General features: G+C 47.2%; 1 long non-coding RNA gene across 1 annotated transcript; it reads right to left on the reverse strand.

The window, feature by feature from the left end:
• Nucleotides 1–4,308: 4,308 nt before the first annotated feature.
• LOC124028464 lies at nt 4,309–15,508 on the reverse strand. Its single transcript, XR_006837593.1, has 3 exons — nt 15,198–15,508; nt 12,627–12,793; nt 4,309–4,385 (listed from the first exon to the last, which is right to left on the reverse strand). It is a non-coding gene; the product is annotated as an uncharacterized LOC124028464 (long non-coding RNA).
• Nucleotides 15,509–25,318: the final 9,810 nt, after the last annotated feature.

Here is a 25,318-nt window from a genome sequence, read left to right on the forward strand (position 1 = left end):
GCACCTACTGTCAACACAACCACAGTGACTTTATAAACACTGACAGAGCAGCCTACTGTCAACACAACCACAGTGACTTTATAAACACTGACAGAGCAGCCTACTGTCAACACAACCACAGTGACTTTATAAACACTGACAGAGCAGCCTACTGTCAACACAACCACAGTGACTTTATAAACACTGACAGAGCAGCCTACTGTCAACACAACCACAGTGACTTTATAAACACTGACAGAGCAGCCTACTGTCAACACAACCACAGTGACTTTATAAACACTGACAGAGCAGCCTACTGTCAACACAACCACAGTGACTTTATAAACACTGACAGAGCAGCCTACTGTCAACACAACCACAGTGACTTTATAAACACTGACAGAGCAGCCTACTGTCAACACAACCACAGTGACTTTATAAACACTGACAGAGCAGCCTACTGTCAACACAACCACAGTGACTTTATAAACACTGACAGAGCAGCCTACTGTCAACACAACCACAGTGACTTTATAAACACTGACAGAGCAGCCTACTGTCAACACAACCACAGTGACTTTATAAACACTGACAGAGCAGCCTACTTTATCACTGACAGAGCAGCCACTGTCAACAACCACAGTGACTTTATAAACACTGACAGAGCAGCCTACTGTCAACACAACCACAGTGACTTTATAAACACTGACAGAGCAGCCTACTGTCAACACAACCACAGTGACTTTATAAACGCTGACAGAGCAGCCTACTGTCAACACAACCACAGTGACTTTATAAACCACAGTGAGCCTACTGTCAACACACAACCACAGTGACTTTATAAACACAGACAGAGTCAGCACAACCACAGTGACTTTATAAAACTGACAGAGCAGCCTACTGTCAACACAACCCACAGTGACTTTATAAACACTGACAGAGCAGCCTACTGTCAACACAACCACAGTGACTTTATAAACACTGACAGAGCAGCCTACTGTCAACACAACCACAGTGACTTTATAAACACTGACAGAGCAGCCTACTGTCAACACAACCACAGTGACTTTATAAACACTGACAGAGCAGCCTACTGTCAACACAACCACAGTGACTTTATAAACACTGACAGAGCAGCCTACTGTCAACACAACCACAGTGACTTTATAAACACTGACAGAGCAGCCTACTGTCAACACAACCACAGTGACTTTATAAACACTGACAGAGCAGCCTACTGTCAACACAACCACAGTGACTTTATAAACGCTGACAGAGCAGCCTACTGTCAACACAACCACAGTGACTTTATAAACACTGACAGAGCAGCCTACTGTCAACACAACCACAGTGACTTTATAAACGCTGACAGAGCAGCCTACTGTCAACACAACCACAGTGACTTTATAAACACTGACAGAGCAGCCTACTGTCAACACAACCACAGTGACTTTATAAATGCTGACAGAGCAGCCTACTGTCAACACAACCACAGTGACTTTATAAACACTGACAGAGCAGCCTACTGTCAACACAACCACAGTGACTTTATAAACACTGACAGAGCAGCCTACTGTCAACACAACCACAGTGACTTTATAAACACTGACAGAGCAGCCTACTGTCAACACAACCACAGTGACTTTATAAACGCTGACAGAGCAGCCTACTGTCAACACAACCACAGTGACTTTATAAACACTGACAGAGCAGCCTACTGTCAACACAACCACAGTGACTTTATAAATGCTGACAGAGCAGCCTACTGTCAACACAACCACAGTGACTTTATAAACGCTGACAGAGCAGCCTACTGTCAACACAACCACAGTGACTTTATAAACGCTGACAGAGCAGCCTACTGTCAACACAACCACAGTGACTTTATAAACACTGACAGAGCAGCTACTGTCAACACAACCACAGTACTAAACGCTCAACAACACAACCACAGTGACTTTATAAACACTGACAGAGCAGCCTACTGTCAACACAACCACAGTGACTTTATAAACACTGACAGAGCAGCCTACTGTCAACACAACCACAGTGACTTTATAAGTCACATTATATTCCCCAGTATAATGTAACATCTGAAAAGCTTAAGCACGTGTTATTCCATTCCATCCAGTCAGATCATTGTCTTCAACATGAGCTCAGAGACGAGCGAGGGGACTGCACGTGTGTATGTCTGCATGTATTAGACCAGACAGATGTTGCAGGTCCTGCTGGGTAGTCTTCAGGGTCGCTAGGAAACAGAGAGCATGTGCTTATTACTGAGACGTGCTGGGACTCACACCTAGGATGGTAATTACACGCACGCACGCACGCACACACACACACCATCAGCACCTATAAGGGCTGTCCTCTCCTCACGACTCACACTGTGAACAGGAAACAGAGCAGAATTTATGTAAAGGAAATCTGACATAGGAACGACGAGCACCAACTCTAAACCCCATATCACTGCACTAATGGGCAACATCGCCTGAATAAGAGATATAAACAGGCCGCCATTTCAGTTATGTAGTCTGCACTGTACAGTAAGGCTGCTTCCGATTGGTAGACGGAGGAAGGGTTCCTAACCCCTCCTCATAGCCTAAAACCATTGTGATGTCATCCAGATTAACCCTGTAAATCCACATTGTGGAATCATCTCTCCATCGATCTCTATCCTCTATCCCCCTTCCTCCGCTCTTCCTCCTCCCTCTTCCTCTCTTTCCTCCTCTCTCTCTTTCTTCTTATCCAACAGCATGAAAGTACAGTAGTCTATTCTGTCTATTTCACAAAAATGAATATCTTCTGAGTTGATAATCTCGTCAACGTGACCTCCCAAACCCCCTACAGTATTTCCTCCACAGGCAAACACAGTCTCCATTCAACATCCACAAACACAGTCTCCATTCAACATCCACAAACACAGTCTCCATTCAACATCCACAAACACAGTCTCCATTCAACATCCACAAACACAGTCTCCATTCAACATCCACAAACACAGTCTCCATTCAACATCCACAAACACAGTCTCCATCAACAAACACAGTCTCCATTCAACATCCAGTCTCCATTCAACATCCAGTCTCCATTCAACATCCAGTCTCCATTCAACATCCAGTCTCCATTCAACATCCAGTCTCCATTCAACATCCAGTCTCCATCCACAAACACAAACACAGTCTCCATTCAACAAACACAAACACAGTCTCCATTCAACACCCACAAACACAGTCTCTATTCAACAACCACAAACACAGTCTCCATTATACATCCACAAGCACAGTCTCCATTCAACAAACACAAACACAGTCTCCATTCAACAAACACAGTCTCCATTCAACAAACACAGTCTCCATTCAACAAACACAGTCTCCATTCAACAAACACAGTCTCCATTCAACAAACACAGTCTCCATTCAACAAACACAGTCTCCATTATACATCCACAAACACAGTCTCCATTCAACAAACACAAACACAGTCTCCATTCAACATCCACAGTCTCCATTCAACATCCACAAACACAGTCTCCATTCAACACCCACAAACACAGTCTCCATTCAACACCCACAAACACAGTCTCCATTCAACACCCACAAACACAGTCTCCATTCAACATCTCCATTCAACATCCACAAACACAGTCTCCATTCAACACCCACAAACACAGTCTCCATTCAACAACCACAAACACAGTCCCCATTCAACATCTCCATTCAACATCCACAAACACAGTCTCCATTCAACACCCACAAACACAGTCTCCATTCAACATCCACAAACACAGTCTCCATTCAACATGAACAAACAGTCTCCATTCAACAAACACAAACACAGTCTCCATTCAACAAACACAGTCTCAATTCAACATCCACAAACACAGTCTCCATTCAACATCCACAAACACAGTCTCCATTCAACACCCAGTCTCCATTCAACACCCACAAACACAGTCTCCATTCAACAAACACAGTCTCAATTCAACATCCACAAACACAGTCTCCCATTCAACACCCACAAACACAGTCTCCATTCAACACCCACAAACACAGTCTCCACCCACAAACACAGTCTCCATTCAACAAACACAAACAGCAGTGATCATACAAATTGTTATCTTGCTGCCCTTCTCTCTTTGATTGGGCTGAGCTCACCCTGCAGGGAAGCCCCTCCACACACACACACACACACACACACACACACACACACACACACACACACACACACACACACACACACACACACACACACACACACACACACACACACACACACACACACACACACACACACCTCTAAATCAGAGATGTTTCTGTGGGTCACCTTTTTGGAGCAGCAGAGCACCAGAGTATTTTGTTGAAAGAGCAATGATTTGTTTTCCATAAGAGACGGCCCATTGCTGAACCCTGAAAAACAGAAAGGAAATACAGGAAATGAGTGGAAGCTTTGTAAAAACCCAAATACAATTCAAGTACAATTGGCCCAATAGAAGAGCTCAGTTTACTGTCAATTTATTCAATAGTCCATGGCAACAGCACCTGCCTGGTTCTTCAGAATTAATTTATTCAAAACACAACTAGTTTCCTCTCCAGGTTCCTTTCTAGGTTCCTGCATTTTAGGGAGTGTTTCCTAGCCTCTGCTTGGCTTGCTCTTTGGGGGTTTTCGGCTGGGGATCTGTAAACAAACTGCTGATGAGACAAAAGAGCTTAACAGAAGACATTTGATTGATGAATTGAGCTTCTCTCTGATTCATGGTATTGGGTCAAAGACATTTCCTAATGAGCTCACAATATAGCCTGTGTTATATTAGCTACTAACTGTACTGGAGCAACAACTGTTTTGTTCTGGTATACTTACAACAGATGGTTCTTGGAAATTAATTTATTCTCATTAGAGTGGTGGGGCCACAAGGTACTTTATGAATGTATGTATGTGTGTGTGTGTGTGTGTGTGTGTGTGTATGTATGTATGTATGTATGTATGTATGTATGTATGTATGTATGTATGTATGTATGTATGTATGTATGTATGTATGTATGTATGTATGTATGTATGTATGTATGTATGTATGTATGTATGTATGTATGTATGTATGTGCGTGCGTGTGTGTGACTAAACCACCAGCGAGGACTGGGACTGAGAGTAGTGACTAGGGAGAGAGAGTAGTGACTAGGGGAGGGAGAGGAGAGTAGTGACTAGGGGAGGGAGAGGAGAGTAGTGACTAGGGAGGGGAGAGGAGAGTAGTGACTAGGGGAGGGGAGAGGAGAGTAGTGACTAGGGGAGGAGAGAGGAGAGTAGTGACTAGGGAGGGGAGAGGAGAGTAGTGACTAGGGAGGAGAGAGGAGAGTAGTGACTAGGGAGGGGAGAGGAGAGTAGTGACTAGGGGAGGAGAGAGTAGTGACTAGGGGGAGGGGAGAGGAGAGTAGTGACTAGGGGAGGAGAGAGGAGAGTAGTGACTAGGGGAGGGGAGAGGAGAGTTGTGACTAGGGGAGGGGAGAGGAGAGTAGTGACTAGGGAGGAGAGAGTAGTGACTAGGGAGGGGAGAGGAGAGTAGTGACTAGGGGAGGGGAGGAGAGAGGAGAGTAGTGACTAGGGAGGGGAGAGGAGAGTAGTGACTAGGGAGGGGAGAGGAGAGTAGTGACTAGGGGAGGAGAGAGGAGAGTAGTGACTAGGGAGGGAGAGGAGAGTAGTGACTAGGGGAGGAGAGAGAGTAGTGACTAGGGGAGGGAGAGGAGAGTAGTGACTAGGGGAGGAGAGAGGAGAGTAGTGACTAGGGGAGGGGAGAGGAGAGTTGTGACTAGGGAGGGGAGAGGAGAGTAGTGACTAGGGGAGGAGAGAGTAGTGACTAGGGAGGGAGAGGAGAGTAGTGACTAGGGAGGAGAGAGGAGAGTAGTGACTAGGGAGGAGAGGAGAGTAGTGACTAGGGAGGGAGAGGAGAGTAGTGACTAGGGGAGGAGGAGAGTAGTGACTAGGGAGGGAGAGGAGAGTAGTGACTAGGGGAGAGAGGAGAGTAGTGACTAGGGGAGGGGAGAGGAGAGTAGTGACTAGGGAGGAGAGAGTAGTGACTAGGGAGGGAGAGGAGAGTAGTGACTAGGGGAGGAGAGAGGAGAGTAGTGACTAGAGGAGGAGAGAGGAGAGTAGTGACTAGGGGGAGGGGAGAGTAGTGACTAGGGAGGAGAGAGGAGAGTAGTGACTAGGGAGGAGGGGAGAGTAGTGAGAGTAGTGACTAGGGGAGGGAGGGGAGAGGAGAGTAGTGACTAGGGGAGGGGAGGAGAGAGGAGAGTAGTGACTAGGGGAGGGGAGAGAGAGGAGAGTAGTGACTAGGGGAGGGAGAGGAGAGTAGTGACTAGGGAGGGAGAGGAGAGTAGTGACTAGGGGAGGGGAGGGAGAGGAGAGTAGTGACTAGGGAGGGGAGGGAGAGGAGAGTAGTGACTAGGGAGGGGGAGAGGAGAGTAGTGACTAGGGGAGGAGAGAGGAGAGTAGTGACTAGGGAGGAGAGAGGAGAGTAGTGACTAGTGGAGGGGAGAGTAGTGACTAGGGGGGGAGAGGAGAGTAGTGACTAGGGAGGGGAGAGTAGTGACTAGGGGAGGAGAGAGGAGAGTAGTGACTAGGGGGAGGGGAGAGGAGAGTAGTGACTAGGGGGAGGAGAGAGAGAGAGTAGTGACTAGGGAGGGGAGAGGAGAGTAGTGACTAGGGAGGAGAGAGGAGAGTAGTGACTAGGGGAGGGAGAGGAGAGTAGTGACTAGGGAGGGGAGGGAGAGGAGAGTAGTGACTAGGGAGGAGGGGAGAGGAGAGTAGTGACTAGGGGAGGGGAGGGGAGAGGAGAGTAGTGACTAGGGGAGGAGGGGAGAGCAGAGTAGTGACTAGGGGAGGGAGGGAGAGGAGAGTAGTGACTAGGGAGGGAGGGGAGAGGAGAGTAGTGACTAGGGAGGGAGAGGAGAGTAGTGACTAGGGAGGGAGGGAGAGGAGAGTAGTGACTAGGGGAGGGGAGGGAGAGGAGAGTAGTGACTAGGGGAGGGGAGAGGAGAGTAGTGACTAGGGAGGGAGAGGAGAGTAGTGACTAGGGGAGGGGAGAGTAGTGACTAGGGGAGGGGAGGGAGGGGAGAGGAGAGTAGTGACTAGGGAGGGGGGGAGAGGAGAGTAGTGACTAGGGAGGGGAGAGGAGAGTAGTGACTAGGGAGGGAGGGAGAGGAGAGTAGTGACTAGGGAGGAGAGGGAGAGTAGTGACTGGGGGAGGGGAGAGGAGAGTAGTGACTAGGGGAGGGGAGAGGAGAGTAGTGACTAGGGAGGGGAGAGTAGTGACTAGGGAGGGAGGGAGAGGAGAGTAGTGACTAGGGGGAGGGGAGGGGAGAGGAGAGTAGTGACTAGGGGAGGAGATGAGAGTAGTGACTAGGGGAGGAGGGGAGAGGAGAGTAGTGACTAGGGAGGGAGGGGAGAGGAGAGTAGTGACTAGGGGAGGGAGGGAGAGGAGAGTAGTGACTAGGGGAGGGAGGAGAGTAGTGACTAGGGGAGAGGAGAGTAGTGACTGGGGAGGGGGGGAGAGGAGAGTAGTGACTAGGGAGGGGAGAGTAGAGAGTGACTAGGGAGGGGAGAGTAGTGACTAGGGGAGGGGAGGGGGGAGAGTAGTGACTAGGGAGGAGGGGAGAGGAGAGTAGTGACTAGGGGAGGGAGAGGGAGAGAGTAGTGACTAGGGAGGGGAGGGAGAGTAGTGACTAGGGGAGGGGAGAGGAGAGAGTAGTGACTAGGGGAGGGGGAGGAGAGTAGTGACTAGGGAGGGGAGAGAGTAGTGACTAGGGAGGGAGAGGAGAGTAGTGACTAGGGAGGGGAGAGTAGTGACTAGGGGAGGGAGGGAGAGTAGTGACTAGGGGAGGGAGAGGAGAGGAGAGTAGTGACTAGGGGAGGGAGGGGAGAGTAGTGACTAGGGGAGGGGAGAGGAGAGTAGTGACTAGGGAGGGGAGAGTAGTGACTAGGGAGGGGAGGGAGAGTAGTGACTAGGGGAGGGGAGAGGAGAGGAGAGTAGTGACTAGGGAGGGGAGGAGAGTAGTGACTAGGGAGGGGAGGAGAGTAGTGACTAGGGAGGGAGAGGAGAGTAGTGACTAGGGAGGGGAGAGGAGAGTAGTGACTAGGGGAGGGGAGAGTAGAGTAGTGACTAGGGAGGGAGAGAGAGTGACTAGGGGGGAGGGGAGGGAGAGTAGTGACTAGGGAGGGGAGGGAGAGGAGAGTAGTGACTAGGGAGGGGAGAGGAGAGGAGAGTAGTGACTAGGGAGGGAGGGAGAGTAGTGACTAGGGGGAGGGAGAGGAGAGTAGTGACTAGGGAGGGAGGGAGAGTAGTGACTAGGGAGGGAGGGAGAGTAGTGACTAGGGAGGGGAGAGGAGAGTAGTGACTAGGGGAGGGAGAGTAGTGACTAGGGGAGGGAGGGAGAGTAGTGACTAGGGAGGGGAGAGGAGAGGAGAGTAGTGACTAGGGGAGGGGGAGGGGAGAGTAGTGACTAGGGAGGGGAGGGAGAGTAGTGACTAGGGAGGGGAGGGAGAGTAGTGACTAGGGGAGGAGAGAGGAGAGTAGTGACTAGGGAGGGGAGGGAGAGTAGTGACTAGGGAGGGGAGAGGAGAGTAGTGACTAGGGAGGGAGGAGAGGAGAGTAGTGACTAGGGAGGGGGAGGGAGAGTAGTGATTAGGGAGGGGGAGGGAAGAGTAGTGACTAGGGGAGGAGAGAGGAGAGTAGTGACTAGGGAGGGGAGGGGAGAGTAGTGACTAGGGGAGGGGAGAGGAGAGTAGTGACTAGGGGGAGGGAGGGGAGAGGAGAGTAGTGACTAGGGGAGGGAGGGAGAGTAGTGACTAGGGGAGGAGAGAGTAGTGACTAGGGAGGAGGGGAGAGTAGTGACTAGGGGAGGGGGGAGAGTAGTGACTATCTCTCTCTCGCTAGCTATCTCTCTCTAATTACTCTCTCTCAGGACAGTGTGTCCACGAGGAGTCTCCTGGGCAGCACACAAACACTATGTAACCCCCCCTCTGTCTAACAGTGGAACAGCACACACAAACACTATGTAACCACACACCCCCCTCTGTGTGTAACACACCTAGCAACATCCCTCCTCTTCAGTCCTACTTCTCAGCTCCAGGAGAAATCTACTGTATGTTGAACCCAGTAACCTTTGTGATGCACAGTTTAACTGGGGCTATAGCAGAGCACACTGACAGTGTTGAATAACATGAACTACAGGTAGACAGTACTATTCTACTGACAGTGTTGAATAACATGAACTACAGGTAGACAGTACTATTCTACTGACAGTGTTGAATAACATGAACTATAGATAGACAGTACTATTCTACTGACAGTGTTGAATAACATGAACTACAGGTAGACAGTACTATTCTACTGACAGTGTTGAATAACATGAACTACAGGTAGACAGTACTATTCTACTGACAGTGTTGAATAACATGAACTACAGGTAGACAGTACTATTCTACTGATAGTAGAGGGCTGTGAGGTCATGGTTTGGGTACTCACGTTACAGATAGACAGTACTATTCTACTGACAGTGTTGAATAACATGAACTATAGGTAGACAGTACTATTCTACTGACAGTGTTGAATAACATGAACTATAGATATACAGTACTATTCTACTGACAGTGTTGAATAACTTGAACTACAGGTATACAGTACTACTGATAGTAGAGGGCTGTGAGGTCATGGTTTGGGTACTCACGTTACAGGTAGACAGTACTATTCTACTGACAGTAGAGGGCTGTGAGGTCATGATTTGGGTACTCACGTTACAGGTATACAGTACTACTGACAGTAGAAGGCTGTGAGGTCATGGTTTGGGTACTCACGTTACAGGTATACAGTACTACTGACAGTAGAAGGCTGTGAGGTCATGGTTTGGGTACTCACGTTACAGATAGACAGTACTATTCTACTGACAGTAGAGGGCTGTGAGGTCATGGTTTGGGTACTCACGTTACAGATAGACAGTACTATTCTACTGATAGTAGAGGGCTGTGAGGTCATGGTTTGGGTACTCACGTTACAGATAGACAGTACTATTCTACTGACAGCAGAGGGCTGTGAGGTCATGGTTTGGGACTCACGTTACAGGTAGACAGTACTATTCTACTGACAGTAGAGGGCTGTGAGGTCATGGTTTGGGTACTCACGTTACAGGTAGACAGTACTATTCTACTGATAGTAGAGGGCTGTGAGGTCATGGTTTGGGCACTACGTTACAGATAGACAGTACTATTCTACTGACAGTAGAGGGCTGTGAGGTCATGGTTTGGGTACTCACGTTACAGATAGACAGTACTATTCTACTGACAGTGTTGAATAACATGAACTATAGGTAGACAGTACTATTCTACTGACAGTGTTGAATAACATGAACTATAGATATACAGTACTATTCTACTGACAGTGTTGAATAACTTGAACTACAGGTATACAGTACTACTGATAGTAGAGGGCTGTGAGGTCATGGTTTGGGTACTCACGTTACAGGTAGACAGTACTATTCTACTGACAGTAGAGGCTGTGAGGTCATGATTTGGGTACTCACGTTACAGGTATACAGTACTACTGACAGTAGAAGGCTGTGAGGTCATGGTTTGGGTACTCACGTTACAGGTAGACAGTACTATTCTACTGACAGTAGAGGGCTGTGAGGTCATGATTTGGGTACTCACGTTACAGGTATACAGTACTACTGACAGTAGAAGGCTGAGAGGTCATGGTTTGGGTACTCACGTTACAGATAGACAGTACTATTCTACTGACAGTAGAGGGCTGTGAGGTCATGGTTTGGGTACTCACGTTACAGATAGACAGTACTATTCTACTGACAGTAGAGGGCTGTGAGGTCATGGTTTGGGTACTCACGTTACAGGTAGACAGTACTATTCTACTGATAGTAGAGGGCTGTGAGGTCATGGTTTGGGTACTCACGTTACAGATAGACAGTACTATTCTACTGATAGTAGAGGGCTGTGAGGTCATGGTTTGGGCACTCACGTTACAGATAGACAGTACTATTCTACTGACAGTAGAGGGCTGTGAGGTCATGGTTTGGGTACTCACGTTACAGGTAGACAGTACTATTCTACTGACAGTAGAGGGCTGTGAGGTCATGGTTTGGGTACTCACGTTACAGGTAGACAGTACTATTCTACTGATAGTAGAGGGCTGTGAGGTCATGGTTTGGGTACTCACGTTACAGATAGACAGTACTATTCTACTGATAGTAGAGGGCTGTGAGGTCATGGTTTGGGTACTCACGTTACAGGTAGACAGTACTATTCTACTGACAGTAGAGGGCTGTGAGGTCATGATTTGGGTACTCACGTTACAGGTATACAGTACTACTGACAGTAGAAGGCTGTGAGGTCATGGTTTGGGTACTCACGTTACAGATAGACAGTACTATTCTACTGACAGTAGAGGGCTGTGAGGTCATGGTTTGGGTACTCACGTTACAGGTAGACAGTACTATTCTACTGATAGTAGAGGGCTGTGAGGTCATGGTTTGGGTACTCACGTTACAGATAGACAGTACTATTCTACTGACAGTAGAGGGCTGTGAGGTCATGGTTTGGGTACTCACGTTACAGGTAGACAGTACTATTCTACTGACAGTAGAGGGCTGTGAGGTCATGGTTTGGGTACTCACGTTACAGGTAGACAGTACTATTCTACTGATAGTAGAGGGCTGTGAGGTCATGGTTTGGGTACTCACGTTACAGATAGACAGTACTATTCTACTGATAGTAGAAGGCTGTGAGGTCATGGTTTGGGTACTCACGTTACAGGTAGACAGTACTATTCTACTGACAGTAGAGGGCTGTGAGGTCATGATTTGGGTACTCACGTTACAGGTATACAGTACTACTGACAGTAGAAGGCTGTGAGGTCATGGTTTGGGTACTCACGTTACAGATAGACAGTACTATTCTACTGACAGTAGAGGGCTGTGAGGTCATGGTTTGGGTACTCACGTTACAGATAGACAGTACTATTCTACTGATAGTAGAGGGCTGTGAGGTCATGGTTTGGGTACTCACGTTACAGATAGACAGTACTATTCTACTGACAGTAGAGGGCTGTGAGGTCATGGTTTGGGTACTCACGTTACAGGTAGACAGTACTATTCTACTGACAGTAGAGGGCTGTGAGGTCATGGTTTGGGTACTCACGTTACAGGTAGACAGTACTATTCTACTGATAGTAGAGGGCTGTGAGGTCATGGTTTGGGTACTCACGTTACAGATAGACAGTACTATTCTACTGACAGTAGAGGGCTGTGAGGTCATGGTTTGGGTACTCACGTTACAGATAGACAGTACTATTCTACTGACAGTAGAGGGCTGTGAGGTCATGATTTGGGTACTCACGTTACAGGTATACAGTACTACTGACAGTAGAAGGCTGTGAGGTCATGGTTTGGGTACTCACGTTACAGGTAGACAGTACTATTCTACTGACAGTAGAGGGCTGTGAGGTCATGATTTGGGTACTCACGTTACAGGTATACAGTACTACTGACAGTAGAAGGCTGTGAGGTCATGGTTTGGGTACTCACGTTACAGATAGACAGTACTATTCTACTGACAGTAGAGGGCTGTGAGGTCATGGTTTGGGTACTCACGTTTCCGGCGGTATCTTCATCTGTCCGTTGGCCGTCAAGCAGAGCCAGCTGGTCCAGATAATCCACAGGGTGGTGATGCGTGTCATCCCGGCACCGACACCAACGTTCCAACCGCCGGCGTTCCGACAGCGCATCACAATGGTTGCTGACGACCCCTCGGACAGCATCTGCAGGGGTCGACCCACTGTGTTTTTATCAGATGTACTGTATTCAAACAAACAACAACGCAGCAGGACTCTGTATATTCTCAGGAAGTCGGGGAGAAGGAGGACCTGACAGTGTTGTCTATTCCCTATAGACTCAGGAAGTCAGGGAGAAGGAGGACCTGACAGTGTTGTCTATTCCCTAGAGACTCAGGAAGTCAGGGAGAAGGAGGACCTGACAGTGTTGTCTATTCCCTAGAGACTCAGGAAGTCAGGGAGAAGGAGGACCTGACAGTGTTGTCTATTCCCTAGAGACTCAGGAAGTCAGGGAGAAGGAGGACCTGACAGTGTTGTCTATTCCCTAGAGACTCAGGAAGTCAGGGAGAAGGAGGACCTGACAGTGTTGTCTATTCCTAGAGACTCAGGAAGTCAGTGGGAGAAGGAGGACCTGACAGTGTTGTCTATTCCCTAGAGACTCAGGAAGTCAGGGACAAGGAGGACCTGACAGTGTTGTCTATTCCCTAGAGACTCAGGAAGTCAGGGAGAAGGAGGACCTGACAGTGTTGTCTATTCCCTAGAGACTCAGGAAGTCGGGGAGAAGGAGGACCTGACAGTGTTGTCTATTCCCTAGAGACTCAGGAAGTCAGGGAGAAGGAGGACCTGACAGTGTTGTCTATTCCCTAGAGACTCAGGAAGTCAGGGAGAAGGAGGACCTGACAGTGTTGTCTATTCCCTAGAGACTCAGGAAGTCAGGGACAAGGAGGACCTGACAGTGTTGTCTATTCCCTAGAGACTCAGGAAGTCGGGGAGAAGGAGGACCTGACAGTGTTGTCTATTCCCTAGAGACTCAGGAAGTCAGGGAGAAGGAGGACCTGACAGTGTTGTCTATTCCCTAGAGACTCAGGAAGTCAGGGAGAAGGAGGACCTGACAGTGTTGTCTATTCCCTAGAGACTCAGGAAGTCAGGGACAAGGAGGACCTGACAGTGCTGTCTATTCCCTAGAGACTCAGGAAGTCAGGGAGAAGGAGGACCTGACAGTGTTGTCTATTCCCTAGAGACTCAGGAAGTCAGGGAGAAGGAGGACCTGACAGTGTTGTCTATTCCCTAGAGACTCAGGAAGTCAGGGAGAAGGAGGACCTGACAGTGTTGTCTATTCCCTAGAGACTCAGGAAGTCAGGGAGAAGGAGGACCTGACAGTGTTGTCTATTCCTAGAGACTCAGGAAGTCAGGGAGAAGGAGGACCTGACAGTGTTGTCTATTCCCTAGAGACTCAGGAAGTCAGGGAGAAGGAGGACCTGACAGTGTTGTCTATTCCTAGAGACTCAGGAAGTCAGGAGAAGGAGGACCTGACAGTGTTGTCTATTCCCTAGAGACTCAGGAAGTCAGGGAGAAGGAGGACCTGACAGTGTTGTCTATTCCCCTAGAGACTCAGGAAGTCAGGGAGAAGGAGGACCTGACAGTGTTGTCTATTCCTAGAGACTCAGGAAGTCAGGGAGAAGGAGGACCTGACAGTGTTGTCTATTCCTAGAGACTCAGGAAGTCAGGGAGAAGGAGGACCTGACAGTGTTGTCTATTCCCTAGAGACTCAGGAAGTCAGGGAGAAGGAGGACCTGACAGTGTTGTCTATTCCCTAGAGACTCAGGAAGTCAGGGAGAAGGAGGACCTGACAGTGTTGTCTATTCTAGAGACTCAGGAAGTCAGGGAGAAGGAGGACCTGACAGTGTTGTCTATTCCCTAGAGACTCAGGAAGTCAGGGAGAAGGAGGACCTGACAGTGTTGTCTATTCCCTAGAGACTCAGGAAGTCAGGGAGAAGGAGGACCTGACAGTGTTGTCTATTCCCTAGAGACTCAGGAAGTCAGGGAGAAGGAGGACCTGACAGTGTTGTCTATTCCCTAGAGACTCAGGAAGTCGGGGAGAAGGAGGACCTGACAGTGTTGTCTATTCCCTAGAGACTCAGGAAGTCAGGGAGAAGACCACCCTGTACAAGCAACATGACTGCCTCTTTATAAGAGGGTTAACATGCACACTACCAAGTGTACACTAGAGATAACATGCACACTATCAAGTGTACACTAGAGATAACATCCAAACTACCAAGTGTACACTAGGGATAACACGCACACTACCAAGTGTACACTAGGGTTAACAGGCACACTACCAAGTGTACACTAGGGATAACATCCACACTACCAAGTGTACACTAGGGTTAACAGGCACACTACCAAGTGTACACTAGGGATAACATCCACACTACCAAGTGTACACTAGGGATAACATCCACACTACCAAGTGTACACTAGGGATAACATCCACACTACCAAGCTTATCTCATTTGCGGTTCTGAGAGTTACTGCCCCAAAATCAACATTGTATACCACATCACTAGACCAGGCTCTTTCTCTCCACCTTCTCTTCATCAATCCATACCTCCGTCTGCTTCACTCCTCCATGCTGCTCCCTCCCTCGCTTCTCTACCTCCAATAAACACGTCCACGGGGAAAGAAGAGGAGAAACCAGGAGGTGTTCAACTTCTTTCTTCAAATAAAAATACAAAAATCAAATCCAAGAAAAGTTCTGCCACCAAAGATCCTATTCCAACGAACAAGAGATCATACTTCCTCCTCCAAAGAATAAACTTCCAAATGTCTCAGCTGTAACTACAGGAAACGCTGTCCCTAACAGACCAATGTTGTAATCCCTTCTCAGTAGGCTCTAAATGGGGTGTTAGAAAAGAGGCCCCTGGGTAGTCCGTGCTGAGGGCCGAGGGACGAAGGGCGTAGTTTTAGGGCCGTGGCTCAAGGCTCAGGGAGAGAGGTTTAGTAGGAGACAGAACACTGCCGGATGCTACCGCCCAGACACTGGAAGTTACTGTAGCAGCCAGACAGCATATCTCTTCCCCACTTCCACTCCTTCCCCTCGGACAGTTTACAGCATAATCTGCTTGGATTAAACTCTCTTCCTCCTCCCCTCCCTGCCTCTACGGGTTTACAGAGGTTGTTGTGGTGGAGAGAGAGAGAGGTGGGGGGAGAGAGAGAGAGAGAGAGAGAGAGAGAGAGAGAGAGAGAGAGAGAGAGAGAGAGAGAGAGGTGGGGAGAGAGAGAGGGAGATGGGGAGGAGAGAGAGAGAGAGAGAGAGAGAGAGAGATTTTTATTGTTTATTTCACTTTTGTATATTATCTACTTCACTTGCTTAGGTAATGTTAACATATGTTTCCCATGCCAATAAAGCCCCTTGAATTGATTTTAAATTGAATTGATAGAGAGGGGATAGTGGGTAGGCGTGGAGCAGGGGTGCCGAGGGTGGGAGCGGAGAGGACCGTGGGTGGGGGGCGGAGAGGTCTGGGGAGAGAGGCCGGGGCGGAGAGGACCGTGGGTGGGTGCGGAGAGGACCGTGGGTGGGGGGCGGAGATGACCGTGGGTGGCGGAGATGCGGAGATGACCGTGGGTGGGGGCGGAGAGGGCTGGGGGAGAGGGGCCGGGGGGCGGAGAGGACCGTGGGTGGGGGCGGAGAGGGCTGGTGGCGAGGAGCCGGGTGGGGGGGAGAGGACCATGGGTGGAGGGCGGAGAGGGCTGGTGGCGAGGAGCCGGGTGGGGGCGGAGAGGACCATGGGTGGAGGGCGGAGAGGGCTGGGGACGAGGAGCCAGGGGGGGTTGTTGTATCAACGAGGATTATGTTGATTTCTGGAGACAGGCTTGTGTTGGACCAATCAGAGAAAGGGAAACGTAAAAGCTCCAGAAGCTTAGTTTTTAAACAGTGTGGAGAGACACCTAGTGGGGCCGTGGCGACTCTGACAACAGCAGGCTGCACCAGAGACTGTGCAACTGGACACGTGAGAGAGCAAAAATACATCACATTTCATAGCAGTATATGCTCTCAAATGTGTTGATTCCCAGGCTTAGTATAGTTGGGATGTTAGGAACTAGGATAAGGAACAAGTAGTAATTTATAAGGATCTCTATGGTTCTGTTCTTCTTTCCAGAACCTGGGACTTTCTGTCCAGGAAACTACTGGCCATTGATGTCGTACCATAGCTGTGAGGTTACACAGTATAGATGTCGTACCATAGCTGTGAGGTTACACAGTATAGATGTCGTACCATAGCTGTGAGGTTACACAGTATAGATGTCGTACCATAGCTGTGAGGTTACACAGTATAGATGTCGTACCATAGCTGTGAGATTACACAGTATAGATGTCGTACCATAGCTGTGAGGTTACACAGTATAGATGTCGTACCATAGCTGTGAGGCTAGGTTACACAGTATAGATGTCGTACCATAGCTGTGAGGCTAGGTTACACAGTATAGATGTCGTACCATAGCTGTGAGGCTAGGTTACACAGTATAGATGTCGTACCATAGCTGTGAGGCTAGGTTACACAGTATAGATGTCGTACCATAGCTGTGAGGTTACACAGTATAGATGTCGTACCATAGCTGTGAGGAGGTTACACAGTATAGATGTCGTACCATAGCTGTGAGGCTAGGTTACACAGTATAGATGTCGTACCATAGCTGTGAGGTTACACAGTATAGATGTCGTACCATAGCTGTGAGGAGGTTACACAGTATAGATGTCGTACCATAGCTGTGAGGTTACACAGTATAGATGTCATACCACCACAATGTATTATACTACTACACACCACAATGTATTACACTACTACACACCACTACTACACACCACAATGTATTATACTACTACACACCACAATGTATTATACTACTACACACCACAATGTATTATACTACTACACACCACAATGTATTATACTACTACACACCACAATGTATTATACTGAGGCTAGGTTACCACAATGTATTATACCTAGCTGTACACACACAATATATTATACTACTACCACACCACAATGTATTACACTACTACACATCACAATGTAGGCTACACACCACAATGTATTATACTACTACACACCACAATGTACTATACTACTACACACCACAATGTATTACACTACTGTAGGCTAGGTTCACAATGTATTACACTACTACACACCACAATGTATTATACTACTACACACCACAATGTATTATACTACTGAGGCACACCACAATGTATTATACTACTACACACCACAATGTATTACACTAGGTTACACACCACAATGTATTATACTACTACACACCACAATGATTCCACACCACAATGTATTACACTACTACACACCACAATGTATTACACTACTACACACCACAATGTATTAGGCTACTACACATCACAAGTATTATACTACTACACACCACAATGTATTATACTACTACACACCCACAATGTATTCCACACCACAATGTATTACACTACTACACACCACAATGTATTACAGGTTACACACCACAATGTATTATACTACTACACATCACAATGTACTACACACCACAATGTATTACACTACTACACACCACAATGTATTATACTACTACACACACAATGTATTATACTACTACACACCACAATGTATTATACTACTACACACCACAATGTATTATACTACTACACACCACAATGTATTCCACACCACAATGTATTACACTACTACACACCACAATGTATTACACTACTACACACCACAATGTATTATACTACTACACATCACAATGTATTATACTACTACACACCACAATGTATTATACTACTACACACCACAATGTATTATACTACTACACACCACAATGTATTATACTACTACACACCACAATGTATTCCACACCACAATGTATTACACTACTACACACCACAATGTATTACACTACTACACACCACAATGTATTATACTACTACACATCACAATGTATTATACTACTACACACCACAATGTATTATACTACTACACACCACAATGTATTATACTACTACACACCACAATGTATTATACTACTACACACCACAATGTATTATACTACTACACACCACAATGTATTATACTACTACACATCACAATGTATTACACTACTACACACCACAATGTATTACACTACTACACACCACAATGTACTACACACCACAATGTATTATACTACTACACACCACAATGTACTACACACCACAATGTATTATACTACTACACACCACAATGTATTATACTACTACACACCACAATGTATTACACTACTACACACCACAATGTATTATACTACTACACACCACAATGTATTATACTACTACACATCACAATGTATTATACTACTACACATCACAATGTACTACACACCACAACTACACTACTACACACCACAATGTATTATACTACACACCACTACTACACACCACAATGTATTATACTACTACACACCACAATGTATTATACTACTACACACCACAATGTATTATACTACTACACACCACAATGTATTATACTACTACACACCACAATGTATTATACTACTACACACCACAATGTATTATACTACTATACACCACAATGTATTACACTACTACACACCACAATGTATTATACTACTACACACCACAATGTATTATACTACTACACACCACAATGTATTATACTACTACACACCACAATGTATTATACTACTACACACCACAATGTATTATACTACTACACACCACAATGTATTATACTACTACACACCACAATGTATTATACTACTACACACCTACAATGTATTATACTACTACACACCACAATGTATTACACTACTACACATCAAATGTACTACACACCACAATGTATTATACACTACACACCACAATGTACTATACTACTACACACCACAATGTATTACACTACTACACACCACAATGTATTACACTATACACACCACAATGTATTATACTACTACACACCACAATGTATTATACTACTACACACCACAATGTATTATACTACTACACACCACAATGTATTATACTACTACACACCACAATGTATTATACTACTACACACCACAATGTATTATACTACTACACACCACAATGTATTATACTACTACACACCACAATGTATTACACTACTACACACCACAATGTATTATACTACTACACACCACAATGTATTCCACACCACAATGTATTACACTACTACACACCACAATGTATTACACTACTACACACCACAATGTATTATACTACTACACATCACAATGTATTATACTACTACACATCACAATGTACTACACACCACAATGTATTACACTACTACACACCACAATGTATTATACTACTACACACCACAATGTATTATACTACACCACAATGTATTCCACACACAATGTATTACACTACTACACACCACAATGTACTACACTACTACACACCACAATGTATTACACTACTACACACCACAATGTATTATACTACTACACACCACAATGTATTATACTACTACACACCACAATGTATTATACTACTACACACCACAATGTATTATACTACTACACACCACAATGTATTATACTACTACACACCACAATGTATTATACTACTACACACCACAATGTATTATACTACTACACACCACAATGTATTATGCTACACACACCACAATGTATTATACTACTACACACCACAATGTATTATACTACTACACACCACAATGTATTATACTACTACACACCACAATGTATTATACTACTACACACCACAATGTATTATACTACTACACACCACAATGTATTACACTACTACACACCACAATGTATTACACTACTACACACCACAATGTATTATACTACTACACACCACAATGTATTATACTACTACACACCACAATGTATTATACTACTACACACAACAATAACCATAAATCACACACAAGCTAACTGTTTATGAAACACACACACTAAGTGTTATTGGACTAGGCTGGGGTCAGCTGCTGGGTAGGACTGTGGGATCCCCCCCACTCATCCACTTCTGTCCCTCCCTGCTGTGGTCTGTAGTGTGGACTCACGCAACATGACTCAGGACAGGCAGGACACCTGTTGTGTGTCTGTTAAGACGGAGACACCCACACACATCCTGACAACCCGTCTCAGCCCTCTGATAACCCTCTGACAACCTGTCTCAACCCTCTGACAACCCGTCTCAGCCCTCTGACAACCCGTCTCAGCCCTCTGACAACCCGTCTCAGCCCTCTGACAACCCTCTGACAACCCGTCTCAACCCTCTGACAACCCGTCTCAGCCCTCTGACAACCCTCTGACAACCAGTCTCAACCCTCTGACAACCCGTCTCAGCCCTCTGACAACCCGTCTCAGCCCTCTGACAACCCTCTGACAACCCGTCTCAGCCCTCTGACAACCCTCTGACAACCTGTCTCAACCCTCTGACAACCCGTCTCAACCCTCTGACAACCCGTCTCAGCCCTCTGACAACCCGTCTCAGCCCTCTGACAACCCGTCTCAGCCCTCTGACAACCCGTCTCAACCCTCTGACAACCAGTCTCAACCCTCTGACAACCCGTCTCAGCCCTCTGACAACCCGTCTCAGCCCTCTGACAACCTGTCTCAACCCTCTGATAACCCTCTGACAACCCGTCTCAGCCCTCTGATAACCCGTCTCAACCCTCTGACAACCCTCTGACAACCCTCTGACAACCCTCTGACAACCCTCTGACAACCCTCTGACAACCCTCTGACAACCCTCTGACAACCCTCTGACAACCCTCTGACAACCCGTCTCAGCCCTCTGACAACCCTCTGATAACCCGTCTCAGCTCTCTGACAACCCTCTGACAACCCGTCTCAGCCCTCTGACAACCCTCTGATAACCAGTCTCAGCCACACAACATGGTTCAGCACTAGCGACTAGGACAGAGATAGAATAGACTAAAATAATGGACAGGTCATTGTTCCCATCTCAGCTGTTTCTATCTGATTTGTTGTATGTTGTTTCCCGTGAGGTTAGTGGCACTTCTCTCTCCCCGTTAGGTTAGTGGCACTTCTCTCTCTCTGTTAGGTTAGTGGCACTTCTCTCTCTCCGTTAGGTTAGTGGCACTTCTCTCTCCCCGTTAGGTTAGTGGCACTTCTCTCTCTCTGTTAGGTTAGTGGCACTTTCTCTCTCTCCGTTAGGTTAGTGGCACTTCTCTCTCTCTGTTAGGTTAGTGGCACTTCTCTCTCTCTCCGTTAGGTTAGTGGCACTTCTCTCCCGTTAGGTTAGTGGCACTTCTCTCTCTCCCCGTTAGGTTAGTGGCACTTCTCTCTCCCGTTAGGTTAGTGGCACTCTTCTCTCCCCGTTAGGTTAGTGGCACTTTCTCTCCCTGTTAGGTTAGTGGCACTTCTCTCTCCCCGTTAGGTTAGTGGCATTCTCTCTCTCCGTTGGGTTAGTGGCACTTCTCTCTCCCGTTAGGTTAGGTTAGTGGCACTTTCTCTCCGTTAGGTTAGTGGCACTTCTCTCTCCGTTAGGTTAGTGGCACTTCTCTCTCCCGTTAGGTTAGTGGCACTTCTCTCTCTCCGTTAGGTTAGTGGCACTTCTCTCTCCGTTAGGTTAGTGGCACTTCTCTCTCCCGTTAGGTTAGTGGCACTTCTCTCTCCCCGTTAGGTTAGTGGCACTTCTCTCTCTCCCCGTTAGGTTAGTGGCACTTCTCTCTCCCGTTAGGTTAGTGGCACTTCTCTCTCTCCGTGAGGTTAGTGGCACTTCTCTCTCTCCGTTGGGTTTAGGTTAGTGGCACTTCTCTCTCCGTTAGGTTAGTGGCACTTCTCTCTCTCCGTTAGGTTAGTGGCACTTCTCTCTCCCGTTGGGTTAGTGGCACTTCTCTCTCCTCCCGTTGAGTTAGTGGCACTTCTCTCTCCCCGTTAGGTTAGTGGCACTTCTCTCTCTGTTAGGTTAGTGGCACTTCTCTCTCCCGTTAGGTTAGTGGCACTTCTCTCTGTTAGGTTAGTGGCACTTCTCTCTCCTGTTAGGTTAGTGGCACTTCTCTCTCCCCGTTAGGTTAGTGGCACTTCTCTCTCCTGTTAGGTTAGTGGCACTTCTCTCTCCCGTTAGGTTAGTGGCACTTCTCTCTCTGTTAGGTTAGTGGCACTTCTCTCTTCCGTTAGGTTAGTGGCACTTCTCTCTCCGTTAGAGTTTGGCACTTCTCTCTATGTTAGGTTAGTGGCACTTCTCTCTCCTGTTAGGTTAGTGGCACTTTCTCTCTCTGTTAGGTTAGTGGCACTTCTCTCTCCCGTTAGGTTAGTGGCACTTCTCTCTCCGTTAGGGTTAGTGGCACTTCTCTCTCCCCGTTAGGTTAGTGGCACTTCTCTCTCCCCGTTAGGTTAGTGGCACTTCTCTCTCCCTGTTAGGTTAGTGGCACTTCTCTCTCCCGTTAGGTTAGTGGCACTTTCTCTCCCCGTTAGGTTAGTGGGTTAGGTTAGTGGCACTTCTCTCTCCCCGTTAGGTTAGTGGCACTTCTCTCCAGCTAGGTTAGTGGCAGGTTGGTTAGTGGCACTTCTCTCTCCTGTTAGGTTAGTGGCACTTCTCTCTCTCTGTTAGGTTAGTGGCACTTCTCTCTCTCTGTTGGTTAGTGGCACTTCTCTCCTCTGTTAGGTTAGTGGCACTTCTCTCTCTGAGGTTAGTGGCACTTCTCTCTCCTGTTAGGTTAGTGGCACTTCTCTCTCTGCTAGGTTAGTGGCACTTCTCTCTCCCCCGTTAGGTTAGTGGCACTTCTCTCTCTGTTAGGTTAGTGGCACTTCTCTCTCTTCTCTGTTAGGTTAGGTGCACTTCTCTCTCCCGTTAGGTTAGTGGCACTTCTCCTCTCTGTTAGGGTTAGTGGCACTTCTCTCTCTCTGTCTGTTAGTGGTACTTTCTCTCTGTTAGGTTAGTGGCACTTCTCTCTCCCGTTAGGTTAGTGGCACTTCTCTCTCTCTGTTAGGTTAGTGGTACTTCTCTCTGTTAGGTTAGTGGCACTTCTCTCTCCCGACTCATTTGAAGTGCTGATAAAGTCGAACCAGGAAGTCAAGAGAAAAAGCGTCACTCACCTGTCTGTCAAACCTCAGGTTAACTATCGAATCACAGTCCATCTCTGGAAACTGTCCTGACTCAATTGGAATGATGATACTAGAACAGCAGGTGTAACGAGTGTTAAATGGCGTGACGGTTGTGACTCGTTGACGCTGTCCTGACTGACTGTGTGTACATTCCCCACTAGGACACAGTAAGCAATGTTATGTTGCTTCCTGCTTCGACTAACCTCAACCTCCCTATACACACCCCACCCTCCCAATCCTCAAGGGTGAGTCCCAATAATCTCTCCTCCCTCCTGAAGCCTGCAGTCGTTTCCTACCCCCCCCCCCTCCCGCCACACGTTTAACTGCATTGGATTGGTGTAGACATGGGTTGGAGGGATGGAGGGACTTTCAATATACCACTCATGTCTATTCAAATCCAGAGGGAAAGTGAGCAAGTGAACAACATTTTTGGGATGCACCCATAGTGTGTCTACGAGTCCCTGTTCCCTCCTCCTCCTCCCCCTGTTCCATCACCCATTGATTAGCCCGTAGGCCAGTAGTAGGTGTCAGCCCTTAATTTTGACCCCATCAGCTGAACCTATTGAAGGGGAACCCCCGTGGACTAGTCCCTAGGGAGAGGGGGGGGGGCTTATGCAGCAGAGACATTAGGGGAAGGATACGGAGGAAAATTAGGGAGGGAGTGAAGGAAAGAGAGAGAGGGAAAGGAAGGAGCAACGGAGAGAGAGAGAGTGGAATGGACCGGGGTACTGAGAAAGACGAAGGACGAATAGAGGAGAGCCACCCCATCGGCCCTGGTCAAAAGTAGTGCACTATATAGGGAATATGGTGCCATTCGGTACACAGACAATCCCATCCTCTAGGCAGGCCTGTTCAGAGTTCCTTCATCAGTCTATCTGCACTAATGCTGTGATGACGACATCCCCTTTCATCACACATTTAAAGTGCCTCTATTATCAGCTGAGGAAATAACATGACGGATTAGAGTTGGACAAGTCTGGTTTCTGTCTGTCTGTCCACTGACTGGCTGTAGGTCACACTGGTCTGGTTTCTGTCTGTCCACTGACTGGCTGTAGTTCACACTGGTCTGGTTTCTGTCTGTCTGTCTGTCTGTCCACTGACTGGCTGTAGTTCACACTGGTCTGGTTTCTGTCTGTCTGTCCACTGACTGGCTGTAGTTCACACTGGTCTGGTTTCTGTCTGTCCACTGACTGGCTGTAGTTCACACTGGTCTGGTTTCTGTCTGTCTGTCCACTGACTGGCTGTAGTTCACACTGGTCTGGTTTCTGTCTGTCTGTCCACTGACTGGCTGTAGTTCACACTGGTCTGGTTTCTGTCTGTCCACTGACTGGCTGTAGTTCACACTGGTCTGGTTTCTGTCTGTCTGTCCACTGACTGGCTGTAGTTCACACTGGTCTGGTTTCTGTCTGTCCACTGACTGGCTGTAGTTCACACTGGTCTGGTTTCTGTCTGTCTGTCTGTCCACTGACTGGCTGTAGTTCACACTGGTCTGGTTTCTGTCTGTCTGTCTGTCTGTCTGTCTGTCTGTCTGTCTGTCTGTCTGTCTGTCTGTCTGTCTGTCTGTCTGTCTGTCTGTCTGTCTGTCTGTCTGTCCACAGACTGGCTGTA

Source organism: Oncorhynchus gorbuscha, unplaced genomic scaffold (assembly GCF_021184085.1).
Source record: "Oncorhynchus gorbuscha isolate QuinsamMale2020 ecotype Even-year unplaced genomic scaffold, OgorEven_v1.0 Un_scaffold_4228, whole genome shotgun sequence".
NCBI classification, from domain to species: domain Eukaryota; kingdom Metazoa; phylum Chordata; class Actinopteri; order Salmoniformes; family Salmonidae; genus Oncorhynchus; species Oncorhynchus gorbuscha.